Genomic DNA, 27,687 nt, shown 5'->3' with positions numbered 1-27,687 from the left:
TGTCTGTTCGGAATTTTACAATGCCTCAGCGGAGTCGAAGACGGAGGCGTCCCATCCGCAGAGCCCCCTTTCGGCCGCCGTCGCCCTCGGAGGGGACACACGGCAGAGAAGGAGGAACCTGCACGACGCAGCTCTCCGAAGCCGAGGCCGCGCGCACAGCTTTGTCCCGGAGAGACTATCGATTTTGCAGGCGCGCTCACGTATACGAGCCCGCGCAGTGCAGCCGCGGAAATTGAAAGCGCGCGAGAAATGGCATGCCATTCCCCGGAGGAGGTTCACAGGCTCCCGGGTCGCCAGAAAACGGGATTTTCCCCATCGCGTAAGGCCACTGGCAAATCTGAGCGGGCGCTGCTTAGGCCTAGGCGGAAGAAGAGGGAGAGAGAAAAGGAGAACGCGTATCTCTCCCGCAGGAGTTCGCAGGGAAGACAAAGAAGATTTAAGGGGGCCTAAAGCCCCTGGTCTACGCGGCCTGCTAAATCTCTCAGTACGGAGTGAGCTTGGAACCCGCAAAAACACGGCAGTACAGAAGCGCTAACAAGCCGCTTTGGCGCAATAAATAATACGCACAAACAAAAAAATATATCCTGTATTTGTACATAGTGTATTTTGCCGACCTACCCCTATCCTTTCTTCTATCGCTCCCCCCTTTCTTCCCTTCTCCCTTTTCTCTCCCTGTCCTTTTATTCCAGCTAGCCGCTGCTCAGGCACTTCAGGCTTCGATGACAGATGCCGCGGCTAGCAACATCTGTTCCTTGAAATTTTAATTTTTATTGCCAATAAATAGCCACTAACAACAACAACAAACAAAAACAAGCAAAAGTAGTCTATAGTATATTTGCCAGAAATTTATAAAATGAACAAAAGCGACACGAAAAATCTGCAGCGGCTGTAAAACGGAAGAAGTGTAAGCCTTGGTCCTAAGCTCGGACGTGAGATCCGGGCGATTCCAGCAATTCGCTCGACTGCACATGTGAACAAAGAGCGTATCGCACCCGGTACGGGCAGATCGGTAAGCGGAAACAATTCAGTGGGGTCGTTCGAAGTAAGATCTCCGACGTGGCGACGGCTGGAGGAAGCTCCTGAGGGCGAACGTTTGACGTGTACCACAGAATGCGTTCGCACGGAGGCCAGTATCTCGGGGGCCATGCATTTTTAGACGAAGAAGCGCGGTCAGGCGCGGTCCTCTACTATTCCAAAGCGCATTCATTATGCCATAGCCGGCCGATTTCCTGTCAGACGGGCAGACCTGCATGTCCGGGCGTAATGTGAACTTGTGCACTGTTCAGTACAGTACTATATCTATGCATGCCCCGGGAAACAAACTCCGTGCTTTGCGCAATAACGTCGCTGCGGAACCAACGGCTGCCACCATCGAGCGCAATTGCCTATGCACTAATCGAGAGATAAATTAGCGGACAAACTTAGATAAGGAAAGAGCCTTTCTTTTTTTAAGGAGATCCCTTTATAAGAGGAAGCGAGCGTCAGTTTCCCGAACTCCTTCGCCAAGGCTGACTGGCCGCGAGCCCCTGGCGCGGACCCTCGGCGCTCACTCCTTCCAGCAGAGCATGCTTGGGCGCTAGGCGCGCTATGATAAGCGGCCGTCCGACGCGGCGATAAATAACGCAACGACGCCTCCGCGGTGCCGACAGCACGCGGCGGTGACGCTCCATTAGGCCCGCGGCGGCGTCAGCTGCCCGTGATGCCCAACCTTTATGGGCCACCCCCAATGCCTCCCCCCCCCCCCTAACTTCACACACTCTCTTGGCGCGGTATACGTGGGCGTATGTATGAACAGCGAGTCCCTCGGACGAGAGCCGGGGAGCCGCGGACGCGTATACGCGCAGCCACTGGACGCGCCATTATAATCCGCCAACACGCAGTTTCGGAATGGTCCCTAAAAAAAAAAAAAGTTTTTCTCGGGACCATAGTTCCGTGCACGCTTGCAGAGGCTGAAACTTCAGTGGCCTAGACAGCGAGCGCTCCTCTGCCAAGTGGCGTCGCTTCAAATTGCGATAGGTCCGTAGAGGGAAAGCTCAATATGAAAATTACTATGAATGGAACACTCGGGATGCTACCCCTCGATGAAGCTCCCAACAGATAAACACTATACTGGAAGGCACGGCTCGATGAGTGAGCCAGAAAGGGTGTGGCCGAAGGCTCTTTCCCGTTTCTTAGCTCGTCGTTCAATTTTGACGGCTGAAATTCTTATCGAAGAATAGGTAGGACAGAAGAATAGGTAGAATAGGTAGCACGCGGCATGTTAAAGAAGGACATTTGCAAGTACCATGGCACACGTAGAGTATATACCGTCACAAGGCCCTCTCCAGGAGTCGTTTCCAGCATACTCGGTGAAAAACGAGCCTTTCTGGCAACGGATACACCTGACCCGTTGAGCAATAACCTTCGCAAGCACCTTCTACTGTCTGCCGCATCATGGCGCCAGCTTCCAATGCGATTTAGGACTAAGATTCCTACTACTACCAATATACTGTCGCTATCTACAAAAGCAGCGCAGGAGGACATCTGACCCCTGGCAGATCTTTTGTACGAAGCAGTAGAAGCAACGGGAGAACTCGTGCAATGATTAGGCTGGAAACCAGAAGTATCCTGGTGCCGTAACGTCGGGGTTCTAATTAAAATCATGGCTGGAGGCAACGCCTCTTTTTTTTCTGCCTAATGGATTAAGTTATAGCCCATACAGCAGAATTTTAGCGTTGCATTCTCATCGCGATCAACATCAGCTGTGTTCTGTCTCTTTCAGGACAAAATCACTTTTGCCACTGACTTTCAGCCCTGTCCTCCACCAGCAAAGGTAACGCACAGTAAAGCACCCCAGGTGCTCTAAATAAATCCAGAGCTTGGCCTCCACAATATATATACACAGTGTCGCTCATAACCCAAGTGTTGCTTCGGGACGTTAACCCCCCCAGTTCACAGTTATACATGCTTAAATCGGTTCTCTCCACTAACAATGCTAGTGCAGCGTCCTAACGCTCCCGGTTGACTCTATAGTCGGCGTATGCAGCGTCCTCTTGCGTACGCGCTGCACACTACTCCCAGAGAGCCACTCCGTTCGCGGGCATCTCTCTCGGGTCGGAGCGGTCCGGCTGGCCGATGACGATATGCGCGCCCTCCGGTGCATTGTCCTCGCTCTTCATTATAAATTATAATGCGCGCTCCCAGCGGTGACCGCAAGTGGGCGCCCAACTATGCGGACCGCCAAGGGGCGGAACCGGCCGCCAGCAAGGGAGTCTTCGAGAAAAAAAATAAAAATACATCCCCGAGCCGCGGACTCCAGCGCAGGATGCCCCGCCATCGGTCAAGCGCGCTGTTCACGGAGCGACGACGGTTCCTCCTTGGCGATGATGCGCGGAAACACTATTAGCGTCGTGATAAATTACTCTCCGAAAAAGAAAAAAAAAAGAAACTACACACACGCGGAGGAAGAGAGTTGCATGCATGCATACACATACACCAGCCACGAAAGCACGTGCAAGCAAAACGTGAGCGCGATGATGCAATTTAGTTAATTACTGCTCCGTATCATATCCTAACCTATACACTAACCCACCTCAACGAGCGCCCCACCGCGGTGGCTCAGTGGTTACGGCGCTCGGCTGGTGACCCGAAAGACGCGGGTTCGATCCCGGCCGCGGCGGCCGAATTTTGATGGAGGCGAAATTCTAGAGGCCCGTGTGCTGTGCGATGTGAGTGCATGTTAAAGAACCCCAGGCGGTCGAAATTTCCGGAGCCCTTCACTACGGCGTCCCTCATACCCTGACTTACTTCGGGACGTTAAACCCGAACAAACTAAACAAACCAAACCAAACCTCAACGAGCGCCCGGTCCTGGTCGCTCCTTTCAGCGACGCGCTGAGATCCAGCAGTAAAAATGTTAACCCTAAATTCTGCCTCCAGCAGTGTCGCGCCAGCAAGCCCCCCCCCCCCCCCCCCCTTCCCTTCCCCACCTCCTAACTCTTCCCCCTGCAATGTTTTTTGACGAAGAAAAACAAAATGATGAGGACGCTCCTAATAAATGCTTACGTGTGTATTCTTTCATCACGTACACAATGTTGTCACTGTCATCGTATCTTTTTATTTCCACACATGACCATGCGCTGAGTGAGTACGCCGAGCCCCTGTTCCGGCCTGCTTCTCTCGCCCCTTGTTTTTCAGTTACTAATTTCGCCCCGTGGTCACGTGACGTTGAGTCATTACAGTTCTCTCGGCCAATCAACGACTTTTATGACTACCGCATGACGTGAAGTGCCACAGTGGGCAGATGGCAAATGAGTTTAATGTAATTGAATTAATTTAATTTCAACCTGCCACGGCGGGCAGGTTGCCCTCGGCAGACGGGCAGGGTAAGGTCACGTGGCGTGAACGGGTCACGTGACACATGACGTCACAAGGTCACATGACGGCAGAAGGTAAAATGACCAAACAGCGACTTTTGTGACTAACGCAGGACGCGAAATCGCATGATGGGAAGTCATCATGATGTCGTATTAATAAATGAGGGCCAGGAGTACGTTACTGGGAGCCCAGTAACCCTACCTGCAGAAACCTTGTCCTTTTAAGCTGGAGAAGTTCCCAACTGTTCTACGTAATTGCATCATTACTAAAGGAGCACAAAACAGAACTACGGTCATTTAATATACTTTCGTTTCGCTAAACTCACACCGTTTCACGGTTAGTGAGTTTCACAAATCTGACTGCAAGGCTTCTACAATACGTACTATTACTCGTAGAGATACACATACCTTATTATGCATATTATGGTAAAGCAGGCGCGCGGTGGCTCAGTGGTTATGGCACTCGACGGCTGACCCGAAAGACGCGGGTTCGAACCCGGCCGCGGAGGTCGCATTTCGATGGAGGCGAAATGCTAGATGTCCGTCCGTTGTGCGATGTCAGTGCAAGCGTTAAATAACGCCAGGTGGCTGAAATTATCCGGAGCCCTCCACTACGGCGTCTCTCATAGCCTGAGTCGCTTTCGGACGTTAAAGCCCCGTAAAAGCTAAAACTACACTGTATCTAGATCCTGCTGCGATTCGGAAGTCGGCATGGCAACACAGGGTTCTCACGCAGCTTCCACCCTCTCCGTTCGATGACGTTCTACGTCACACCTGCGGCAACTCAGGACGTTCTACGTCCGCCGCTTATGAACGTGGGTGGCGCTGATGAACACTCTCAAGGTTAGGTTACTTGTAAACATAAATACCCCCGAAAGCAGAAGATTTGATAGCCGTCGCCGTAGCTCAGAGGTAGAGCACCGGACGCGTAATTCGGAGGTCGTGGGTTCGGATCCCACCGGCGGCAGTGGTTGTTTTTTCTTCTGCTTTTCTAATCAATTAGCTTTAAGTGATAACATATTCAGTAATATTCTAAATTGATCAACACCACAAAATAAATGAATAAATTAAAAATCCCCTGTGCCCCTTGGTTTCTGTGGCTGTTGGCTTCTTTCATATTTATAACGAGCCCCTCATACCCCTTCCCTTGTTTGCTTAGTTGCTTAGCGAGGGCCTCGGTTCTGGCAGCCTTGACGCCATAGGAAGCATAAGAGGGTTCTCACGCAGCTTCCACCCTCTCCGTTCGATGACGTTCTACGTCACACCTGCGGCAACTCAGGACGTTCTACGTCCGCCGCTTATGAACGTGGGTGGCGCTGATGAACACTCTCAAGGTTAGGTTACTTGTAAACATAAATACCCCCGAAAGCAGAAGATTTGATAGCCGTCGCCGTAGCTCAGAGGTAGAGCACCGGACGCGTAATTCGGAGGTCGTGGGTTCGGATCCCACTGGCGGCAGTGGTTGTTTTTTCTTCTGCTTTTCTAATCAATTAGCTTTAAGTGATAACATATTCAGTAATATTCTAAATTGATCAACACCACAAAATAAATGAATAAATTAAAAATCCCCTGTGCCCCTTGGTTTCTGTGGCTGTTGGCTTCTTTCATATTTATAACGAGCCCCTCATACCCCTTCCCTTGTTTGCTTAATCCTTGTAAAAGTGGTCTATAGACAGGCTATAGACTTCTTATTGACTCTATTGACTTCCTATAGATATTGCCTTTTTGTCTATTCGTAGCCTATAGGCTGTCTATAGATAAAAGTGTACTGAAAGTGTATGGCCATAAATATATAGATCGTCTATAGACTGTCTATGACATCTGTATTGCCTATAGACTGTTGTCTGGGATTTGTCTATGGACAGTCTAGAGACTTTATAGACAGAAGTTACAGACTGTGTAAAACTTCTAATGGGGAAAGCAAACGAGGGGAATTCTAATGTGCCACCGCTTCCTAACGCGTTTTACCCCCGCAAGCATCGCACTGCCTGTCGCGTTCAACGACCCTAGCAAAGCAGGGTCACGGAGCGTCATTTTAGCCATAACGCGCTCCCAGAGTACAAAACGTGGGCTAGGAGCGCACACAGTGCTCCGAGGCCAGCTAACGTACCGAAGTATTCAAAATATTATGAAAGGTCCCACCACTACGGCGGCTGTATTTTTCGGGCCGTGATGAAACGACGAGGGTTGTCGCCCCTTTATTATTATTATGATTACGTCAGGGATCACCACAGGCGAGACGGCTGCGCCCTGGACCCGGAGGCGCCTGTGCGTCCGACGGCCCCGTTTCACCCTTTGCGGGCGTCGGCGCGCCGCCTCAAAAGCGCCTTCTCTGCGGAGATCTCGGCCGGCCGTCCGTCAACGTCAGTCAAGAGGGGTCCGCCGTGAGTAACGAAGCAGGCGCCACGGGCTCCGACCCGGCCCGGCAGCACGGTGCACAAAAGGCGCGTTTAGCGCCCGCCGGCACAACATCAACAGCGGCCGAGAAAAGTCAGTGCAGGAAAAGAGAACAAAAGGAAGGGTTGAACGGAAGGCCAGGCGCCGCGCACCGAAAAGAAAGCAGAGCTCCAGTTTCGGACTGCGCAATCTGGCCCCGTATACATGCCTCTTCATAAAGGGACGAGAGATAGAAACGAGAGTGGGGGGGGGGGGGGGGGGGGGGGGATCACCCTCAGCTGGCGCCTGGTTCTTTTTAAGCAATCCTGGCGCAGCCGACGACTGGCAGCGAGCGCTCGTCGCCGATAACTCACTCCTCGTTGAGGCCCTCACACAGAATTCCGCCGTCGTCGCCGACCGCGACACTTTCGCGGAGGCTGTCGTCTGATTGAACCCTCCGCTGACTCTGTGTGGCGCCGCCTATTTCTTCCGCTTCGGCGCCAAATTCCTCGCGCGCAATTTTCTCGCCTCGCATCGATCTCCTCGTGCGCGCATGCTTAGCGTGCAGGCAGTAAGACCGGGTACGGGAGTTTCACAGCAGAGCGCATATTGCGGCAGTAGCCCAGAGACAGGAAAGGAATGTGCCGAAGACGGTATAGAGGAATAGACCGCGGCACACCGAAGTCCGATACGAGAAGCTGTCTCCGAGTAGAACGAATGCCTCTCTTGACGGGTGCGCGTTTCAAATCAGCATGAAAAAAAAAACTATAAAGAACAAAGGTATCGCGTACAACGACCCGCAAACCTATGACACCTATGGCAGCGACCTCCAGCGTTTCGAGCAAACGCCTCCCGCATGTCAAAATACTATTCGCGACAATCTGCCGAGAAAACAGCGGTACAGATACTGCACGTGCTACTCCTCGCTGTTAATTTGGGACGAAGGGGAACGCGCTGTCGTTCGTGGTGCGCGATGAAAAAACGATTTCTCGACCTGGCGATGAGTGAGCACTTTCTGCCTGTCGGAGCCAATGCCGCGCGGCCGTCCCTGACAAATGGGCCTCCGCAGCGTGGTTGTGACGCCTCGATCGATGAGCCCTTCCGACTCGCCGAGGTGCGCAGCAACGCCCGAGCCTCTTCATCAGCGTACGAGCCTCCTCGCGCACGACGCTCTAGCATCTACAGGCATTTTACATTTCCTGCCCGGACGCTTGAGAAGGATCAGGACGTGCGCATGGACTGCTATAATTCCGTTCGCGGCCCGGAAGTCCCGACACGTTGGGTACTCGTAAACTTCCTACCGATCACTCTCAAAAGAATACCTGCGCCGCGTATCTTTCATCGCGTCCCGATTGAACTCATTCCCGAAGGCGAAAAACTCTGATCGAACCTTGCATCCGATCATTGATGTCTTCATATAACTGTGGTACCGAGACAAGCCGCACTGAAGGCCAGCATACGCGGACGATTAAATTCTCAGCGCAAAACGGGAGTCTAACGCGAGCATACAAACGCTGAGTTGGCATCTGGAAAGGGTTCGCACACGCATAAAAGAAACCCGTCTAAAATGTCTCCGACCAAAGAGAAAGCGAGCATAACCTCGTACAGGAGAACAGAAACACGATCGGTGTTCGCAGTTGTTCAAACGCAACTAGAGGAAAAAAAAAAAAAATCCAACTCAGTTCTAAGTCCCAAGTTAGGAACGCGCCATGCATGTACAATACGCGGTCGGCTCAGTTCTTGTACGAGAGGGTACCCAAAAGAAACCGGACTAAATTTTTTGGTCAGCAAAGCTTCTGTGATACCGCGTTTTGCCACTAGGAGCGCACAGAACGAACATTCCAGAGCCACTAAGCCGAGTGCCGTCGTTGAAGGAGGTCAGACTAGTTTAGGCAGAGTTTTAGAGTGACGACTGTTTTGTGTGAACGTCGTTTTTGCAATGGCTGATTTTCGTGAACAGCGTGCGCCGGTGAAATTCAGATTTTTGCTCGGAAAAAGTGGAATGGAAACTCTTGAAATATTAAGAAAGACCTACAAGGACCATGCTATGGGGACAACTCAGGTGTTTCTGAATCGAATCCTGAATCAAAGCAACAATCATGCCAATGGAAAACTTCAAATTCACCTCGCCTCAAGAAAGCTCGTCAGGTGAAACCAAACCTTAAAACAATGCTGATTTGTTTTTTCGACGTGAGAGGAGTCGACCATTGAGAATTTGTTCCGCAGGGTCAGACAGTTAGCCAGGCTTTCTACTTGGATGTTTTGAAAAGATTGGGCAACAGTGTGCGGTGGAAGCGGCCAGATTTGTGGCGGTCGGGTGACTGGTTTTTCCATCATGGCTATGCCCCTGCTCACATAGCCCTGTCTCTACGACAATTTTGGACCAAAAATGGCATGACCCCTATTCCTCAACCCTCATACTCTCCCGACCTTGCCCCGTGCTACTTTCTTTGTTTCCTAGAATGAAAAAATAGGTGAATGGAAAGCGTTTCGCTGATGTTGCTGAGGTGAAGAAAAAAACGACGGAGGCACTGTCAAGCATCACAAAAGATGAATTTAACCAATGTTTTGAAAAATGGAATGAAAGATTCGACAAGCGTATCATTGCAAGTGGGGAATACTTTGAAGGAGATTGAAGGTCTGTGCTTAAAATGTGAACAAATAAGTTCAAACAAAAATAAGTCCGGTTTCTTTTGGGTACCCCCTCGTACGTATACTGTACATCAGCCTGTACATCTGTCGTACTGTACATCTGTCGACGGGCACCGGAGATAAGAGCAGGAACCAACGACAATTATTCGTTGAAGATGAAAAGCGCTTACTCAGACTCTGAGAGAGAAGCTCAGAATCAGCGGCACCAGATTCAAAACGAATGAAACTGCACCTGCGAGGATCACGTGACCAGATCGCGTGAGATCCTGGTTACGACCACCGCTTGCACGCCATTATAGCTCCCACGTACTGTTGGCGAACGCAGTCGCAGTCGATACGAAACTCTGTAATTCTTATTGCAGGACTGGAGGACTCGATCATATCAAAGTTGTGTGAACATCTTTCCTCTGCAACGTGCAAAAACATGCTACGGAGACCGTAAACGCTTTTAATTCCAGAGACAGCCACTGCAAAACAGCTACCGCTCCGAGGCTCTGCGGGATCGAGTGCAGTGCTTGTTCCATGCTTACCAAAGAACCCAATTCGTCCCTTCGGCAATAAAAATTGGAGAGGACGCTTAAGCTACGCCTTAAGGGTACGACGCCGGATTTTTTGCCTAACGGGTCCTTCAATGCTATTGCGTTAATACTCCGCCCATGTCTGCATGCACATTCGGAGAGGAACGAGTGGGTCACTCGTAGTAAAGTTTGGAACGCTCACCTACCGCCCCTCTACTCCGCCTAACCTCCGGGCCGGTCCCATGGAAGAAGCGACAGGAGCTCGCTCCATAGTTCTCTTCGCGAAGCAGCTCTCTGCAGGTTCTACCCCTTACAAAAATTTCTAGTAACATTCTTTAGAAAGTCTACGGACAAAAGTTGATAGAACCTAGTAACCTTGAATAGAAAGTCTTTTAAATGTCTTTATACTACGTAGTAACGGCCTATCAACCGTCTTCCGACAATTGGCCACCGATATCCAAAAGACTCAAGTACATAGAAAGTCTTTATACTTCCTATCATCCACTTATCGACAGTTCACATACTTCATATCGACCATTTACCAACAATGTCTATCGACAACCTATCAACGGTCTTCCGACAATTGGCCACCGATATTCAAAAGACTCAAGTACGTAAAAAGTCTTTATACCTCCTATCATCCACTTATCGACAGTTTACATACTTCATATCGACCATTTACCAACAATGTCTATCGACAACCTATCAACGGTCTTCCGACAATTGGCCACCGATATTCAAAAGACTCAAGTACGTAAAAAGTCTTTATACCTCCTATCATCCACTTATCGACAGTTTACATACCTCATATCGACCATTTACCAACAATGTCTATCGACAACCTATCAACGGTCTTCCGACAATTGGCCACCGTTATTCAAAAGACTCAAGTACGAAGAAAGTATAATTCCTACATCAACTTTTGGAAAAGTGTATGCTAACTACACAGTACAACACTTTTACCAACATAGTTTTATCACTTCAAAATCATTTTGTGAACACTATCCTGGAGTGCTGAAAGAATAATAGAAGCAAAATGCAAATTATTACATTTATTGTGCACAAGTGTACATACGCGCTACAACACATGCATGATGCATCAAAATATTTTATGCAGAACAATAGAGGAACAGAATATTGCCTTCGGCACGCTTCCCCTCAGTTCCCTCTGAGTAACAATGACTGACACACAGCAATTGAAAAACATAACAGGTTTTAATTCACGATGTTTCGGCTGGAGGACCAGCCTTTTTCGAGTATAGTATAGCATTCGAAACAAAAGCTGTGTGCTTCAAATGCTGTAGTACACTTGAAAACGGCTGGCCCTCCAACCAAAACGTCGTCACTTAAATCCCGTTAGGTTTTTCTTACATATATACGAGGTGTTTCAGGGAAGACTAAGTAATTTTCAAAAAACAGGTATTTTGAGATGAATGTATGGCTTTTTCAGCATAGTATTACCAATGTTGGCAGGCACCAGAAAACTTGTGAAGAGTCTTACGTAGTAAGCTGGTTAGCTAATTTTTATTAATGAACCTTTTCACTATCAGAAACTTCGTTAAAACAAAGTTGGGCTAGTTGGTAACGGCTTGAAGGAATCATACTTTTAGCGGTAAGAACACACACAACACCAAGACACACACACACAGGACACCCGCTAGACTTCAACTATCTTTACTGGACACTTGTACGACATAAATATGTATCACTGAGCACACGCAGGTGCCTCGTCATCGGCATCAGGTCTAACTACGCCCTCCCCTCCTCCAAGGCATACGGTTGCGCCGATAAACAATCCCTTTTTCTGCCAATGCCAGGGAGGGAGTGCTTACACACATGTCACCCGCCTCTTGAATACGAAAGGCCTGGGAGCCGAGAAAAAAGAAAGAGAAATTATCGAAGTCTTTCGTATTCAAGAGGCGGGTGACGTGTGTAAGCACTCCCTCCCTGGTGTTGGCAGATAAAGAGATTGTTTATCGGCGCAACCGTATGCCTTGGAGGAGAGGGGAGGGTGTAGTTAGACCTGTTGCAGATGACGAGGCACCTGCGTGTGCTCAGTGATACATATTTATGTCGTACAAGTGTCCAGTAAAGATAGTTGAAGTCTAGCGGGTGTCCTGTGTGTGTGTATCTTGGTGTTGTGTCTGTTTCTTACCGCTAAGAATATGATTCCTTCACTATCAGAGTTAGGCGTCTAGTTGCCATTAGAGATTTGTAGCAGTTACATGCACTGGAGGGGTTTCTTTCCCTGTGTGCTTTCAAAAGCGCATGTATTTTCACACGATGCAGCCAAATTTTGTCGAGCCACAGCAGCGAAAGTAATCATGTTTTGTACATTCCAGAAACTGATATGGCTACTACGAACAACTGGCTAAAAGTCTCTAACTACAACCAGTTGCAAACCTGTGTTAGTTAAAAAGTTAATTATCAGAAATTAGTTAACCAGCTTACTAAATACACCTCACCGGCTTTCTGGTGTCTGCTAACACTGGTAATATTTTGCAGCAAAAGCCATATTTTTGAGAACTACTTATTCTTCCCTGAAACACCTGGTGCATATAAATACTGCTCAGTTTCCTGTACAACACAGAAACGAAATAATTTCTTCTGTAACATGAAAGTTCCATGAGCCACATAACAAACCCGTGGAAAAAAACTGCATGCATATACACACATCTCTCCAAAACAGCTAAAAAATCCCACACAGTGAAACAATGCTTACACTGTCTTAAGACCAACATTAAAGGCTGCAAACACTAGCGAATTAAAAGTCAAACAGATGCCAAACATATGCTAAATGTCCCCATGGATGTAGATATTAAGCTATGAGCTGATTTTAATAAAAATGCATCAGCACAGAAATGCTTAAGCAACTTTGTTGGTGCACTATCCTGACACTTGTCCTCAATATCAGGCAGCCTGCTTGTTGTTCATCATCATCATCAGCCTGCCTATGCCCACTGCAGGGCAAAGGCCTCTCCCATGCCTCTCCAATTAACCCTGTCGTTACTTGTCTGCATCACCAGCGGAAGAGGTAGCGTCCTAGTGATGAGACGTGCGCACGAACAGGTAGCCTCCTCCATGGCAGAATGCAGCAGCAAGAGAACTGCACAAGAAAACATTCAAAGTATACAGTTATAGTAACTACTAATAGAATCAAACACGGAGAAGCAACAATCAGTTAAATGTGCACTAAAATGCAGCACTCCGAGCGAGTTTGATAAGGCTGCTGAGTAATAGCATAAGCAGCAGTCACAAGACTAGAACTAAATGTAATGCGTCCTTGAACAAGAAAAAGCTATAACATGCTGTTGTGTTCAATTCTGCCCCCACATTCGAAGACTGAATGATATTCACAGGAACTGACATTAACGTGTTACACCTAATTAGGCTACCACGAAGAGATATTTAGCCATTCCAGTCATATGAAGATAACATGCAGGCCATCAAATATGAAAATTATTTTGTGTTTCTGATTTGTCTGCACAAAAATTCAGGCAGCTTTTGTTTTCAAAAGTGATGGCACAAAGACATTGCAATATAATGCACATGTTGCTGTAGATAATGTATCATTTGGAGCTATACCAGGTGTTAGGGGAAAATGTATGAACAAAGAGTACAAAGGTGAGCAAGTTCGTCAGGGCAAGAGTGGCACACTCTAAAGCAAATGAATCAAAATATTAAGGCACACACTGCGTCAGATACAATACTTGTAAGTGAAGCTGCATAGAATTACAAGCGATAAAAGCCTCAGAAACGTGCCCCTAAGGGAGCAGCTGGACTGGTAGTTTTTTATTTGTCCCGCAGCACATCCCTCCAGTGCTGAGGCCTGCTCATATCTGTTTAAGTTAAGAATACAAGGGAAACAAGCAAACAAGTGTTCCAAAGAAGATAAAAATGTGCACTTAGGTTGTTCTTTAGGAAATTACCTGTCACTAATTGCAGCAATAAATAAATAATAATAATAAACACCTTTATTTTCAGAGAACAGAATACAATCTTTAAGACAAGTCTGCCCAAGCCATAAAGGCTTGTAGGGCAGTACTCGGCAATCGATGAAAGACAGATATATTAAACAATAGGTGTTACAAAGCAAGCAAACAATGATAAACCGCAATACCTAAGGCAAACAAGAACAAAGAAACAGTTTAGGTTGCCGACATATGTGTTTTTAAGAAGTTCTTTAATAGAGACAACGAAGAAACTGAAAAGATTGAATCAGGCAGAGAATTAAACATTTTTGGTATGTAATAATTACGAGTGAAGTGGCCATAGTGAGTGTAGCAGCGAGGTACCGTAAAACGGGGATGATGTCGAAAAGGACGAACAGGAATGAAAGGCACCAAAAATGTACTCTCCCAAAAGTGAGCACGAATGACTACATGATGGAAGAGGGCATCAAAAGAGGGCAGCTGTAAAAGCGAAAACAAATTGCAATCAGGTGAAGCATTTGTGTTGTATGCCACGGATCGAAGGATGTTCTTTAGTATCGCATTTAATTTCATTCGCCAAGTCTTTGAGCAATGATAATAAACAGTGACTCCATATCTGAGAATCCCATAAATGAGAGCATGTGCAATAAGCTTGCGAGTCTGAAAAGGTAATAAATAACGAACATTGTATAGTACACATGATAAACCACGAAGCTTGTTGCATACTAGGGTAAGATGACTGTTCCAAGACATATCACTGTCAAAAAGTATACCAAGGTACTTGACACTATTTGAAAAATTAATTGGAATGCAAGAACAATTATGACAATGCGAAGAATGTAAAAACAATGGTTCAACAAAAGAAAGCTTTTTATGAGGATTACGAAAACAAATGAGTTTAGTTTTCTGTTGATTAATAGCAATAGAATTGTTTAAGAACCAGTTCATAACATGCACAACATCTGTTCTAAGAGCATCCATGTCCAGAGGCAACGAAGTATTTGTTGACAACAATAACGTGTCATCGGCGTATTGAAAGATGTAACATTTTGCGACAGCATTTGATAAATCATTTACAAATAAATTGAAAACCAAAGGCGATAAAACAGAGCCCTGTGGAACACCTGCCGACAAAAATGATTCAGAACTTCGATGCCCGCTTATTTCAACAACTTGAGCCCGATTAGAAAAATATTCTTTCAGCAAATCTTTAAAAGGACCCCTAAAGCCCATCACATCAAGTTTTTCTAGCAGTAGGTCATGCCGAACACAATCAAAAGCTTTGCTAGCGTCCAAAAACAGACCACATGGGAATTTGTTATTACCAAAGCATGAGTAAATGATATCAGTAAAGGTTTCTAATAACAGAACAGTTCCTTTACCTTCAATAAAACCAAACTGTGCCTCTGATAAGATATTATTCGTGAAAACAAAACTGTACATAACTCGGAATAGGTGCTTTTCAAGAATCTGCGCAATCGCAGGTAGAATTGAAATAGGCCTGTAATTTTCAATAGCTTTTAAAGAGCCACTTTTATGTAACGGTTTAACTATGGCAACTTTTAAATTGTGTGGAATGAAGCATTCAGTGATAAAACCATTCAACATAAAAAGAAGTACCGACTGCAGTTTCGTGAAGTTCCGTTGGAGGTCACTCATCCTGATATTGTCAATACCTGCGGCTTTCTTCGAATTGAAGCTAAAGATTATGCTGTGAAGGTCCTGGGGTGTAATAGAGGGGAGAAAAGCTGAAGAAGCTGTGCAATATAAAGACCGAGGAACCTCATAGTGGGATAATGGAAACTTCCTGGAAACCTGAGAGAAAAATGCATTAAACTCAGAGGCAGCAGAGGGAAGGTCTTTGAAGGATTTGGCAAATGCATCGCTAATGGATTGTTTAGGGTTTCGTCCAAAAAGGCAATTGATAGTTGACCAAGTTTTACGCGAAGAGAGTTGGTTGTTACGGAAAGCCGAATTGAAGTAGTTACGTTTCGAGGCTCGAATCATGGCAGTAACTTTGTTTCTAAATAACCTGAAATTATCTTTGAGGCGTGTGTTGTTGGGAGAACGCTTGCAACGTGTCCAAAGGGCGTCTTTTTCTGCAATGGCCTTTAGAATGTCCCTTGTTAACCAAGGAAGGTTTGGGTTACGTTTTTTGATCACTTTGACCTTTTGTGATGAGGCTGTTATGGAACTGACAACCTGCACAAATCTATCATATACGTTAAAAGAATTCGCTTCCTCGAGGAAAGAGGCCCAGTTAAAGTCGGCTATAAGTTTATCGAATGTGGCAGTGTCTGTATATGAAATTTATTTAGGCATGATTTATTTGAAGAAGGAAAAAGGATATGAGAACCTACAAAGTAATGATCTGAAAGTTTGTATGTAATCACAGAAGAGAAATTCTGGGCAAACGGAGCTCTTATATTGATGTGATCGATACAAGAAGCTACGAAATGTTTTCCCAGGTACTCTTCTCTTGTGTAGTCTTTTATCGTTGGTTCAATACCATGTTTTGCCAAAGTGTTGAGGTACTCGCAAGCAGATGAACGTGCTGGTGACAAGGTGTCAATATTGAAGTCTCCAATGAGGCATATAGCATGATTTGGCAATAGGGAGCCCAAAAAATTGTCAAGCTCAGAAAGAAATTCTTTCACATTTTGGGAAGGAGGCCTGTAAACTCCTAGAAGTGTAACCTCCGAACTTAAAAGTGATATCTGCAATGCAACACACTCAGCAAAGCAAAATGTTGACTTTAAAGGGTAAGCATTCCATTTGCTGTGAACGAAAACATGAATTCCGCCGCCTATCCGATTTGAGCGTGTGAAAGAGAAACTAGAATAATTGGGTAACGAAAAAGAGGAGAGAAGTGTGGAAGGGATGTTAATTTCTGTAAGTATGAATGCATCTATGGTATTCTTAGTGTTGTCAACAACAGCCAAAAATTCATTCCAATGTTTTCGTAAGCTGCGTATGTTTACATGAACTACACTGAATGCGTCCACCTTTGGCGAGACTAAGTTACAAAATTCACCAATATTGGCGCAAAGGGAAAAGGTACAGTTCATGATTCAAACTAGTTTATCTAAATCAGTAGAATCATGGATTCGAAAAATAGAAGAGACTTCGGACTTCCTAGCAAAGATTTTTCCATGTTTGACCCACACAAATTTAAAATTACTTGTCTTGCCTTTCTGCTTAGCCTCCCAGAGCAGTTTCCTGTTTGATGTGGTGAGGTTGTCGTTAAAGTACATTTCAGATAGCTCTCCCTTTTGCACTAGGGGCGTGATCTGGCTTCGATGACTCATCCATTTTTCTTTTGCAGCGACAGAAGTGAATCTCACCAGCAAAATTGGTTTTTTTCCTTTTTTCTGCGGAAGACAATGAGCTGCTTCGATATCTGAATCAATTAGCTCAATTTTCAGCTTCTCTGCCAAGTTCTTTAGTGTCTCAGACACCTGCTCACCTTGCTTAAGAGAGAACCCCTGTATTATTTCTAAGTTCTGCAGCCTACTGTATTGTTCCATGCCATTAATCTCTTTCTGAAGGTGCAGTAGCTGTTCATTTTGGCCCGTCACTGTGGTGCTCAGAGTAAACACTTCATCTTGAAGCTTCTGGATTGTGGTCTGCTGTTCAGCAGTGGATTTAACTAAGTCATCATATTTCTCAGAGAAAAAAGAAATAGAGGCGTGTATACCTTTAACTGATTCTCCCAGCGACTCAACATTAGATTTCAGCAACAACAACTCATCCACTCTGCGAGAAAGTGAGCTGATGGCATCCTTAATTGGCAACAAGCTCTCTATCTTGGCAAAGAGCTCCTCAAGAGTTCTTGATGAGCTAGCCTTTTCATTTTCTGAATCTGTACCACTCTGTAAGCCACACTGCGGACAGCACCAGTCAGCGTATGCTTCAAACCCTCTTTCGGCAGCAGACTTTGCCGTAACCCCTGAACATTTTTTTTTATAATGAAACACCTTATCACAACCCGAACATGTTAAGTAATTGCCTTCGGAGGGCAATGCTTCCGAACATTTGAAGCAAGTTGACATGGTCACAAAATAAAACGATTAAACAGAAACGCAGCCGGTGGTGGGCAAAAGGCAAATCTGAGAGTGCAAAAAATACAACTCTCACCTGCAATAAAGTTGTGCTCAGCTCCAGCCAAACGCCCGCCACCGACTGCGCGCAGTGCTCGTTGACAGCGCCTTTTATCCTCCTGGAATTCGGCGGGGGCGGGGCAGGAAGCGCTCAGCACGATGCCCTGGTGATAGTGACCACGCTGCGCAGTGGTTTTCCAGGCATGCTCCGTCTTGCTTCAAAGATGATATGCATCGCAGGTGATACTATCCGCTTGGTCCTTGTAGTTCTGCAATAAAGCTGTGATCAGCTCCAGCCAAACGCCCGCCACCGACTGCCAAATACCTCGAGAAAGTAAATTAAGTTATTTACACAGCTTATTACAAACCTTGATGGCACGGGAGAAAGGCAACATCAAATGCATCGGTTCAAGTAAAGCCAGGGGTCTTGTTAAGGTCACAGCAATATTTGTTGACTTAGGCTCAGCTAGTGTAATGCAATCAGTAACTGAACGTCGGCATGAATAAAAATAACAATGCACCAATACTCAATTCCAAATGCATTTCAACAGTACAGTGCAGTCAGTTGTGACAAAGGGAGTGTGAAAGAAAACCTCAGCATGCTCATGACATATCGAATAAGCACCTTTCTTCCGTACAGCTAAAATATAAGCTTTACAGGGTTTCATGTAATGCAAGGATAACCTGGTAAGGTATCAATTATTGATGCTAGCAACAAATATGCTTCTAAAGCAGAGTGCTCCACTTGAACGCCAATATTCAATTATGCATTGCCCGTTAGGCCATGCCTATCACATCACTGGTTCACTTCAAACATGCCATACCTTGTAAGAGGTAGGTACTGCTGAAGTAAACCTATAAAATTTATTTGCTGCTTTTAGACTGCTGTATAAAGGTCATGAAGCAGACAATTGTTTTAATTTGGTCTATACTGTGGTCAAGATTTCCAAGCACGAGAGGCATGAAGGAAAAAACTATAAAAAGCATTTCACACTATAACACAATGCACTTGACTAGGGGAGTGCTTTCATGATGCCCGCAATATCTTTTCCCTTTCTCTTGGTCCTCTTTTAAAAGAAAAAAAAAACGAAAGAGAGAGGAAGCCTGGACCAGAAGATTTTTGGCAGGCTAAAAAAGACAAGGAAAATGTACCCACTTGTCTACCTATCCTTTTACAAGTGGCACATGCTTTTGATATCCAGTGTCAATGGCTGATAGGCTGAACCAGCAGGTCTTGATGTCATTTGCCTCTGGTTGAGGTAGCATTGGCTCGATGACAGATGAAAGCTGGTGCAAAAGTAGCGTGATGATACCGGTGGAGCAGCTGTACAGGGCTTGACTGCGGGTGCATTTGAAGAAAGGCTGCATTAGAGCCATGCTTTCATAAACATCACAGAAGGCACATCCCATTACAACCTCTAGCTGTTCAGTCCAATGTGTTCATGAGTGGAGGCTAATGATTAATTACCTATGCCTCCAATAGTTAGCAAAAAAATGGTTTACAAAGCTTGTCATACTTTTCTTAAAGCTATTATTCGCGAATCACGTTATACTTTTATCGCTTCAGACTGAAAATGAGGGAATGACATAAATGTAGTGAACGTAAAAAAATAAAATGACAACAAACCTTCCATTGTGCGATTACCTCAGCTACACTGCAATGGAATGGTTCTGCTATTTTTAATCGTCGTTTCGTTGACCAGAACTATCAAGAAACACAGCACTTGATGTGACTGCGACGTAGAACGGGCAATGCTCCTTATCTAGTAAACACTCAGGCAGCAGAATCAAAAGACGCACGCCGCTACAAGCACTTTTCGTTCTTATGGTCTCCTTTTCACGCGCTGCTCCTGTTCACTCGGAATAACGAATCAAGCAGCACCCCATAGTTCTCGGCGTGCAACCAAATTCTATCACATAACTCGTGCGCCGAGGAGCTGACGCAAAGAGCGTGAGGCGGCGGGTTAAAAGTTGCATAGTTGGCAAGCGAGCGTGTCAGAACACCTTCTCTCTGCAAACGATCGCGTGGTGCCCGCATTTTGCACCTCACTGCGAACAAGGCGTGAAGACCAACCCAAATGCATTCGCAGCCCTCAATCATACCCCCGACACATCGCAGAAGTCATTTTCCAGTTCTGTACTTACATTTGTCAACGTTCACGGCAAGCCGTTTCTTCTATCGGGCATCGGGCGCCGGCCGCTCTCGGCGTGGTTGCGTGCAGTACGTCAGAGCAGTTTTTGAGCACTGCGTGCGCGTAAGAACGTCTTCCGCAGCACTGGAGCCATCTGTCACCTTCCGAGTTCAGTCACACTACCACAACACTAACGAGGCAGCACATTTAACACAAACAAACTGAAGAAACGCACCCAGAACTTCACAACCGTCGCACCCGCCAACAAAGAGTCGTTTCAGCGTCCTAAAAAAGATAGTGTAGCGCGCGGCCAACATGAGACTCGCAATCCGCCGCCAGCGAACGGAAAGGTGGCGCTAATGTCGCCTAACTTTACACGCATTAAAAAAAGAATCGATAAAGCCCTTTTTGCCACAAACTTGTTGCATTAAACGACAAAATATTTTGTTTCAATTACAAAGTCAGCAAATTGGAATGATTGAGGTGAAAAAATGCGACTACTCACAACCATCTGTTTCTGGCGGCGCTGCGAACGAAAGCTTGGAAAACCGGGCAGCTACAGGCGACGCATCTGGGGCCAGGAAAGCCGCAGCCGCTGCACGGCTGCACTGTCTGCCTTGTTCTAAGGCTATAACTCAGCTCCCCGTAACTGCGTCGCAGAATAAGGAATGATGATGATGTTGCCAAACGCTACTGGTTTCGGTTTTTATTTTCGCATATTGTGTGTCTTAGCGTACTCTACACAGCTTGGCTCATGCGATTTAGTGTACGTGTGTGTGTGTACGCCGCTCTAGCGTGACGCGCGAAACTTTCAAGGCTGCGCTGCAGCATCGCCTCTGTTTTGTGTGTGTTTATATCACGTCATTGGACACCTTGCACGCTCTTTGCTCGAGCGAGCCCCGCCAACAGTCGCGCTACCGTAGTCTTTTTGTGTGCTTCCTTGATTGCTTTTTGCCTCGGCCTTACGCGGTCCTCGGCTCGGCCTCACGTCCGCTGATGGCAGTAAGAAAAGGCGAAGAATGAACACATGCTTTCGCGCGTCTACTCCGTATGACTACGTTAAAACCCAACACTTTATTCCAGGATTCCTTAATCATTGCATTACGGGAAGATAGAAAATACAGCTATCACCACGTTTTCCCTCGCCACAGCTTCGTACCGTGTTTGCGTTGAAGGAGATGCAAGTGAAGATGCGGAAGAGGCACTGCGCCTGTGCTTTAGCGGTGCTCAAAGTGGGGGCTGCTCTCACCCTAGCTTTTTCCATACTGGAAGCTCCTCTGTGGCTCAGTACTAGCGAAAAATGTAACAAGTCAAGAATGAGGGCTTATATAGTGCTCCAATTGCCGTGCACCTTCCTCATGCAAAGCCCTTGTTACCGCAGTTGAGTACAGCGGGCCGCTGTTACCTGTTTTGTTTCTCTATACTTCTCTTTATAGTATCGGCCTTTATAGTATAGTATCGCCGAACATGAATAAAAATTAATATTGCCTTGCCTGAAATTTCGCATGTACAGTCGCCGAGGAACGAAGCAACTTGAGTTCTCGAAGCTGTAAGCCTGCACACGTTACACAGAATTTACTCAGAGCGCGAAGCGGTGCGGCCCTTTTCACGCGGGGTTTTTCAGTCCCGTGCGATCAGCCATTGCTGGTCGCTCGAGGAGGAGGGTAGTGCGAGGGTTTAAATTGGGCGCTCCCACGTGGAGTGGCATAGTGTACCGGGCACTTTTGCATGGCGGGCAGTGTGCAGGGAAAGTGTGCTTGCGGTGCAGGTTCAGGAAGCTGGTGGTATAATTTGGGCGCCATTTGGGCTAGCGAGAACGTGTCATTCAATGAGTGTGGAAACACATCGGTGCGATGCTAAACTTGAATTTTTTTGTAGCTCGCAACAATAATCCCTCTGAAACCTCAGAGCGAAACCCTCTTAATGCTAGTGTGTTTTAGCACCGTCGTACGGTACATCACTGTTCAACTGCACGTTAAAATATGACCTATCAAGAATTACAACAATAGCAACACCAACGTGTTTCGAATTGGCAGAGTTGTTGTACAGCTCTGCTGAAATTCTTTGTTAGTTCTGAAATGTTAAATCTGTTTAATGACTGCCCGAGTACAGAATTTAAGGGCGAATACGCAGCAGAAAGCATTGTTTTCGTGTAGAATGAGCCATCAGCGAAACTGATTCGCTGTAACGAAGTCACCATTGCGCTTATGTAACACAATATGTCACTAGCTCCTATTTTTTCTTAAAGTTCTTTTAATTTCCTTGAAGTGCGAGGCAATAATACTTGAGTATTCTATGAATTCATTCACTTTGTACCAAAATTATTTCGTTTGCTGGTAACTTTTTTCGTAGACTTCATACAATCAAAAATTGTCACTAAATGTCTTCAATTCAAGGCACGTTTCTGAATTTCGGGATAAATGTTCTGTTATGAACTTTGCCCTTTTCCCCGCACTCGAAAATGCGAAAGCAGTAAAGCTAGTATTGAGAAAATTGAACTGAAATTTTTAAAAATCCACAGCGTGCTCGGCTATGGGAATGTGATTGCAAATTTTTGTTTCGTCTTCAAGGTTAGTTAAGTTGCCGCTTTGAAGTTGTCGGCTACAGTACTTGATTATTTTAGGCTTTTATTTGTTTATTCGCATCACCAAAATGCTTTCTCGGTTCGTAGTATATTTCTATTGACAGCAGTATATAAGCAGTAAGAAAATTGTATGAACTTTCTATCAACAAATGTTGATAAAATATGCCCTAAGAAAATGTGACTGCAAATGTTTGTTTCGTGTTCAAGGTTGCTTTAATTGCATTGACATGTTAGGCTAGAGTACTTAATTAATTTAGGCATTTATTTTCATTATAAAACGTTCTGTCGGTGTCTAGTATGTTTCTACTGACAGCAGTACATAGAAAGCAGTAAGGAAATTGTATGAACTTCCTATCAACGAATGTTAATAGAATATGCTCGGCTAAGGGAATGTGAGTGTAATGTTTGTTTCGTGTTCAAGGTTGTTTTAATAGCTTTGAAGTGTTCGCCTACAGTACATGATTTGAGGCATCTATTCGCATGACCAAAAATGTTTTGTCACTTTCTAGAGTATTTCTGCTCACAACAGTACGTAAAGTACATAAAGTATTAAAATGGAATATACCTTTTGTTTTAAAACGTTTTCCCATATCCTGATTACATTCCAAACGCATTTGCTGCGAATAATGTTGGTCGCTTTTCGATATAGTGAAATTGTTGACTAGCTGCAACAGATTCCACCATGTAATCAGATAAGATGTCGTCACGATTATGCGAACAAAATAGTGTTAATCACCTCGAACGCCATGCAGTTTGTTCATTTACTTCTCTCAACGTGTCAAACTGCGCCCAGATTTTCTAGTAACTTTCTATTGACAGGAGTAAATACAAAGAAGTAACAGTCTACCAACTTTGTATTGACAAAGGTACATAGAATGTAAAAATTAGTTTCTAGTAACTTTCTATTGACAGGAGTACATACAAAGAAGTAACTTCTACCAACGTTGTATGAACAATTGTTGATAGAATGTAAAAGTTACTACAAGGTTACTAGAGTCAATAGAATGTTAATACAAATTCTAAAGAAAGTTGATATCCATTTTTGTAAGGGACGGCTGCTCACTTCACCCCCTCCCTCATACCACCATCCTATCCGGTCCCTTTATTTTCCCGCGCACGGGAGCCAGATTCGCTTTGTCCTATCGGAGAATGCATCACCCGCAGCTCCGGCGACGGCGGCTTCACCGCAACGGTAGCGAAGCGCCGAAAAGAGGTGGGAGGCGGCGAGATACGCATTTGCTCGCCTCTTCTATTTATTCCAGACATGGTCTGCGGGCAGCCGAGTGCGCCCAGTCGCACACGGGAGCTCTCCTGCCGCAACTGCTGGCTCCCCGGAGACGTGCATTGCCGTTTTCTTTGATGCACTTTTCCAGCAAGCGCGTTTCTGCCAATATACATACACCGTGCATTTTTTTCCCCCACGCTCTCTTGCTCCTCCTTTTCTTTTTTTCGCTCCACGTCGGGAATACGACACCGCCTGCGATGGCGACGACGACGACACTTCAGGGAGATAAAACGGCTTAAAAGGGCCCGACGCCGGCTCTCAAATTTCGCCGCTCTTCTCCGCCCTCACCACTCGTGGCATCTCCTCTTCCTCCTCCCAGTTTATAAGCGCATCGCAGGAGAGAGTGAGAGCGAGTACGCGGTTGACGGGCGTTACGATGCCGCGGTGTCCGCAGATAAGCGCGCGCGACTTGTGCAAGCTATAGTGCAAGCAAGGCTGGCGCGCGCGCGCTAGGATTTATGCCGCTCGCATGTGCCACGATCTCGATACAACCCAGTCGAAGGCATGCAGGCCATTGCCTCGGGGTGCGATGCCGTCTATCGCACGGCCACTCTTCGGTAGGCCTACAGCTGGCGACCCCAAAAAGGCCATTTATCCTCGCGGGTGGCCACGAAGAGGGCGCAGCCGCAGCACGCGACGCAGACGACGATATATACGGACGAGCTCTCGATCTGGCGTCGCTTCAGGCGAACATCGATCGTATCCGTTGCGCAAACTACGGGCACTACCGGTGGCAGCATCGCCGAAATCGAATCGCCGCCGACTTGAAGCCCCATTCCATCGCACAGGAAACGTTCACGTGATCATATACACAGAACCGGCACGAAACGGAAACAACTGTTGGGTGTTAGTACAGTGCGTACTACAGCTATACACCTTCCATACTGCTTCCGCTATATATAAGCTACCTTTTCCTCATTTGTTTAATGTCCGAGACGTCAATTGCAAAATTGCACACACCGTCGAGAAACACGTGACTGCATGAAGCGCGTCTGTGACGCCTAGTTACTCCCTCTTGTTCCTTTCTGCCCCCTCCCCTCTCGAGACACGACAGCCGCGGAGTTTCAAATGAACGCCTGAAGAAAACAGCCTGTCCTATCTTTACAGCACTTCCTTAAAGGTGCACTGAAGAGGAATCTGAACTTGTCTTTTTGCCGTGTGAACTCGATCTACACGTTCCGAGCTTTCTTAGAAACTGCGATTAACTGCCCTGTGTGGCCGATTTCCCCAATTAAATCGAATTAACGTCCGACTCCCGCCTTTTTTTTTAAATTCTGCCTCGCACGATGGGCGCAGTCGACCAACGCGTGGAGCGCCTTTCACCCAGTCCCGTGGCGGCTTGCCGCTCTGCCATCGGCGGAGCAATACGTAGTAGTCCGTAGTAGCAAATAGTCCGCGCGTATTTTTATTTCTTCGGGCTTATTTTGCGGCTATATTATCTGCGAATGAAACTATTTATTCATGGAAACCTGAAAAACAAAATAAAGCGAAAGCAAAGCCTCCACGGGACTGAGTGAAAGGCGCTCCACGCGTTGGTCGACTCCGCCCACCGTACGAGGCAGAATTAAAAAAAAAAAAAAAGGCGGGAGCCGGACGTTAATTCGTTTTAATTGGGGAAATCGGCCACCCAGGGCAATAAGTCACTGTTTCTAAGAATGCTAGAAACGTGTGGATCGAGTTCCCGCGGCAAAAAGACATGTTCAGAATCCTCTTCAGTGCACCTTTAAACTCTTGGGGTGCTTCTGCCTTCTATGTCGAGGCGAGATGAAAGCAACGCGTATAGAGTTCAGGGGAAGGGGGTGGACTATTAAATGAATTCAGCGGCCTCCCCTACCACCTTAGTCACAGAGTATCTATGGGACGTATATGCATTAATTACAATTATGAATACCTCATTTTAACTTAAAGCGCGATAAATTGTCATTGGCACGCTGAGGCGTAAGCGCAAAATGACCCCCCCCCCCCCCCCCCCACACACACACACACACACTCCGCTCCTAATATGCGGCTCGCTTCGAAGCACCGCACGAATCACGCGGACAAGTTGATGCTCATACATGTGAGCATACCCCTGCGAAACAAACTATGCTCAAACCCTTTCGCAGTCAGTCATCAGCGCTGGTGCAACAACACACGACACTAAGGTCAACCCGCCGGAATTCCAGCAAAAACTGCACTTTAGAGCATGAGGACGTCGCTCCGCCCATTACCCTGGCCGGCCCTCGATGTCTTCGTTGGCTGTTAATAGCATAAGTATTAGGGGGCGATCAGTAAAACAGGTCGCCGAATCTTCCGAACTGCCGGCCTGCCTGTCCGTCCCGCAGATGCCACATCGAGGAAAGCTGACCCCTGAAATGTCGCGGCGTTCACTAACATTTGCCCTTTTTTACTTTTTTTTTTTAACGAGACACGCCGACCCGGTCCACGGCACGCTCGCCAACTGGCGGCCGGTCGCTCGGCCTCGCTTAATTGGCCGCGTGCAGAAATGGGCGCCAGTTTAGGCCTCACTTTATAACGGGATGCAAGCACACTCCACGCAGTGACGCCTCACGCATCAAGGAGGAGAGCGAATTAACCCATAATTTTCCGGCGAACGCATCAAGGCGCGTCCCTCTATAGGCCAAGTGTTTTGGAAAACTTAGACCTTTGCGTTTTTTTCGGACACGCCTCTGAGCGCACACAAGCCCCTCGGACAGGAAATCGGCGGCGCTTCGATAGAACGTTTAGATGTCCCCTTTCCTAAGACACTTCGTGGTTGAAGTAAAATACCGCGGACCGATGGCTGCACTTCGGCGGATGTTAATGAGTAGAGTAATTACTCCCTTATTCGAAATCTACCTCACCTTGGGGGATTCCGGCGCATACATTGGACGTACAGAGGCGCCAGGAACGTAGCCAGAATTTTATTTTCGGGAGGCGACCCAAGGTAATTTGTTGCATCAAAAGCGGAGGGGGGGGGGGGGGGGGGGGAGACGCCCCTCGTAATAGATAAGTGCTGGACTGGTACCTTCCCTGGCGCTACCAGAACGGTCGCACTCGCTTGTCCACCGGAAATACGTCCAAGCCTGTCTGACATTCAGGTCCCTCGAAACGAAAGAAAGACCCCTTGCTCGAGCTCGGATTACGACACGCATCGGGTGAGCTCGCCAGCTTCATCACTCGGCTTCCGGGACTCGTGGATGCTACACTCTTAGGCTCGCGAGTAAGCGAGGAAAGCCGTGTCTTAGCATTCGCTTCAAAGGACCCATTCTTTTTCCCGTCTCTTTCGGGAGCGCGAGCTGACAGGCGGCCGCTGTCGGCGGGAATTTTCTCGAAAGCCAAGCAACGCAAAGCACCGGCCCGGGTGGTGCTGAACATTTCGGACGCCTCGGAAGCCAGCATGCTTGGGGGCGAGCCGAAAGGCCTCGTGCCTCCTGCGGAGCCCAGCAAGTGAGTGCTGGGGAACAAATGTGAAGCGCCGACTTGCTGAAGCCGAGGCCAGTACTATTACACTAATCGGCGTCTACGGGAACAAATTACTATAGCTGCAGCCTAACGCACGGGGCAAATCGGGTACTATTCGGTGCACACTTAGCACCAGCTTCTCCGCCTTCGTGGACAAGGTAAGGGCAAGCGCCAAGAAAGCACAGCCGTTTCCGACGCCTTACGACATGAGCCCGCCGCCGCGGCATCACTTCGTTTGCTGCGCTGAACTAGGGACGCGTTTTAGACGTTTGTTTAAACATCCGAGTCCTGTGCCGCCCTCCCGCCGCGC

General features: G+C 46.9%; 1 protein-coding gene and 1 long non-coding RNA gene across 6 annotated transcripts in view; both read right to left on the bottom strand.

Moving 5' to 3' along the window:
- fra (neogenin protein frazzled) overlaps positions 1-27,687 on the bottom strand; it is a 504,200-nt gene that overhangs the window by 178,835 nt on the left and 297,678 nt on the right. The window lies entirely within an intron of this gene.
- Positions 11,876-21,629, bottom strand: LOC149339093 (uncharacterized). Its single transcript, XR_016283480.1, has 4 exons — positions 20,078-21,629; positions 19,089-19,271; positions 17,970-18,201; positions 11,876-13,006 (listed from the first exon to the last, which is right to left on the bottom strand). It is a non-coding gene; the product is annotated as an uncharacterized LOC149339093 (long non-coding RNA).

This window comes from Amblyomma mixtum, chromosome 6 (genome assembly GCF_055824585.1).
Source record: "Amblyomma mixtum isolate Tamu chromosome 6, ASM5582458v1, whole genome shotgun sequence".
In the NCBI taxonomy this organism is placed as follows: Eukaryota; Metazoa; Arthropoda; class Arachnida; order Ixodida; family Ixodidae; genus Amblyomma; species Amblyomma mixtum.
The sequence above is the reverse complement of the archived record's forward strand: the minus strand, read 5'-3'. Positions and strand labels throughout refer to the sequence as shown.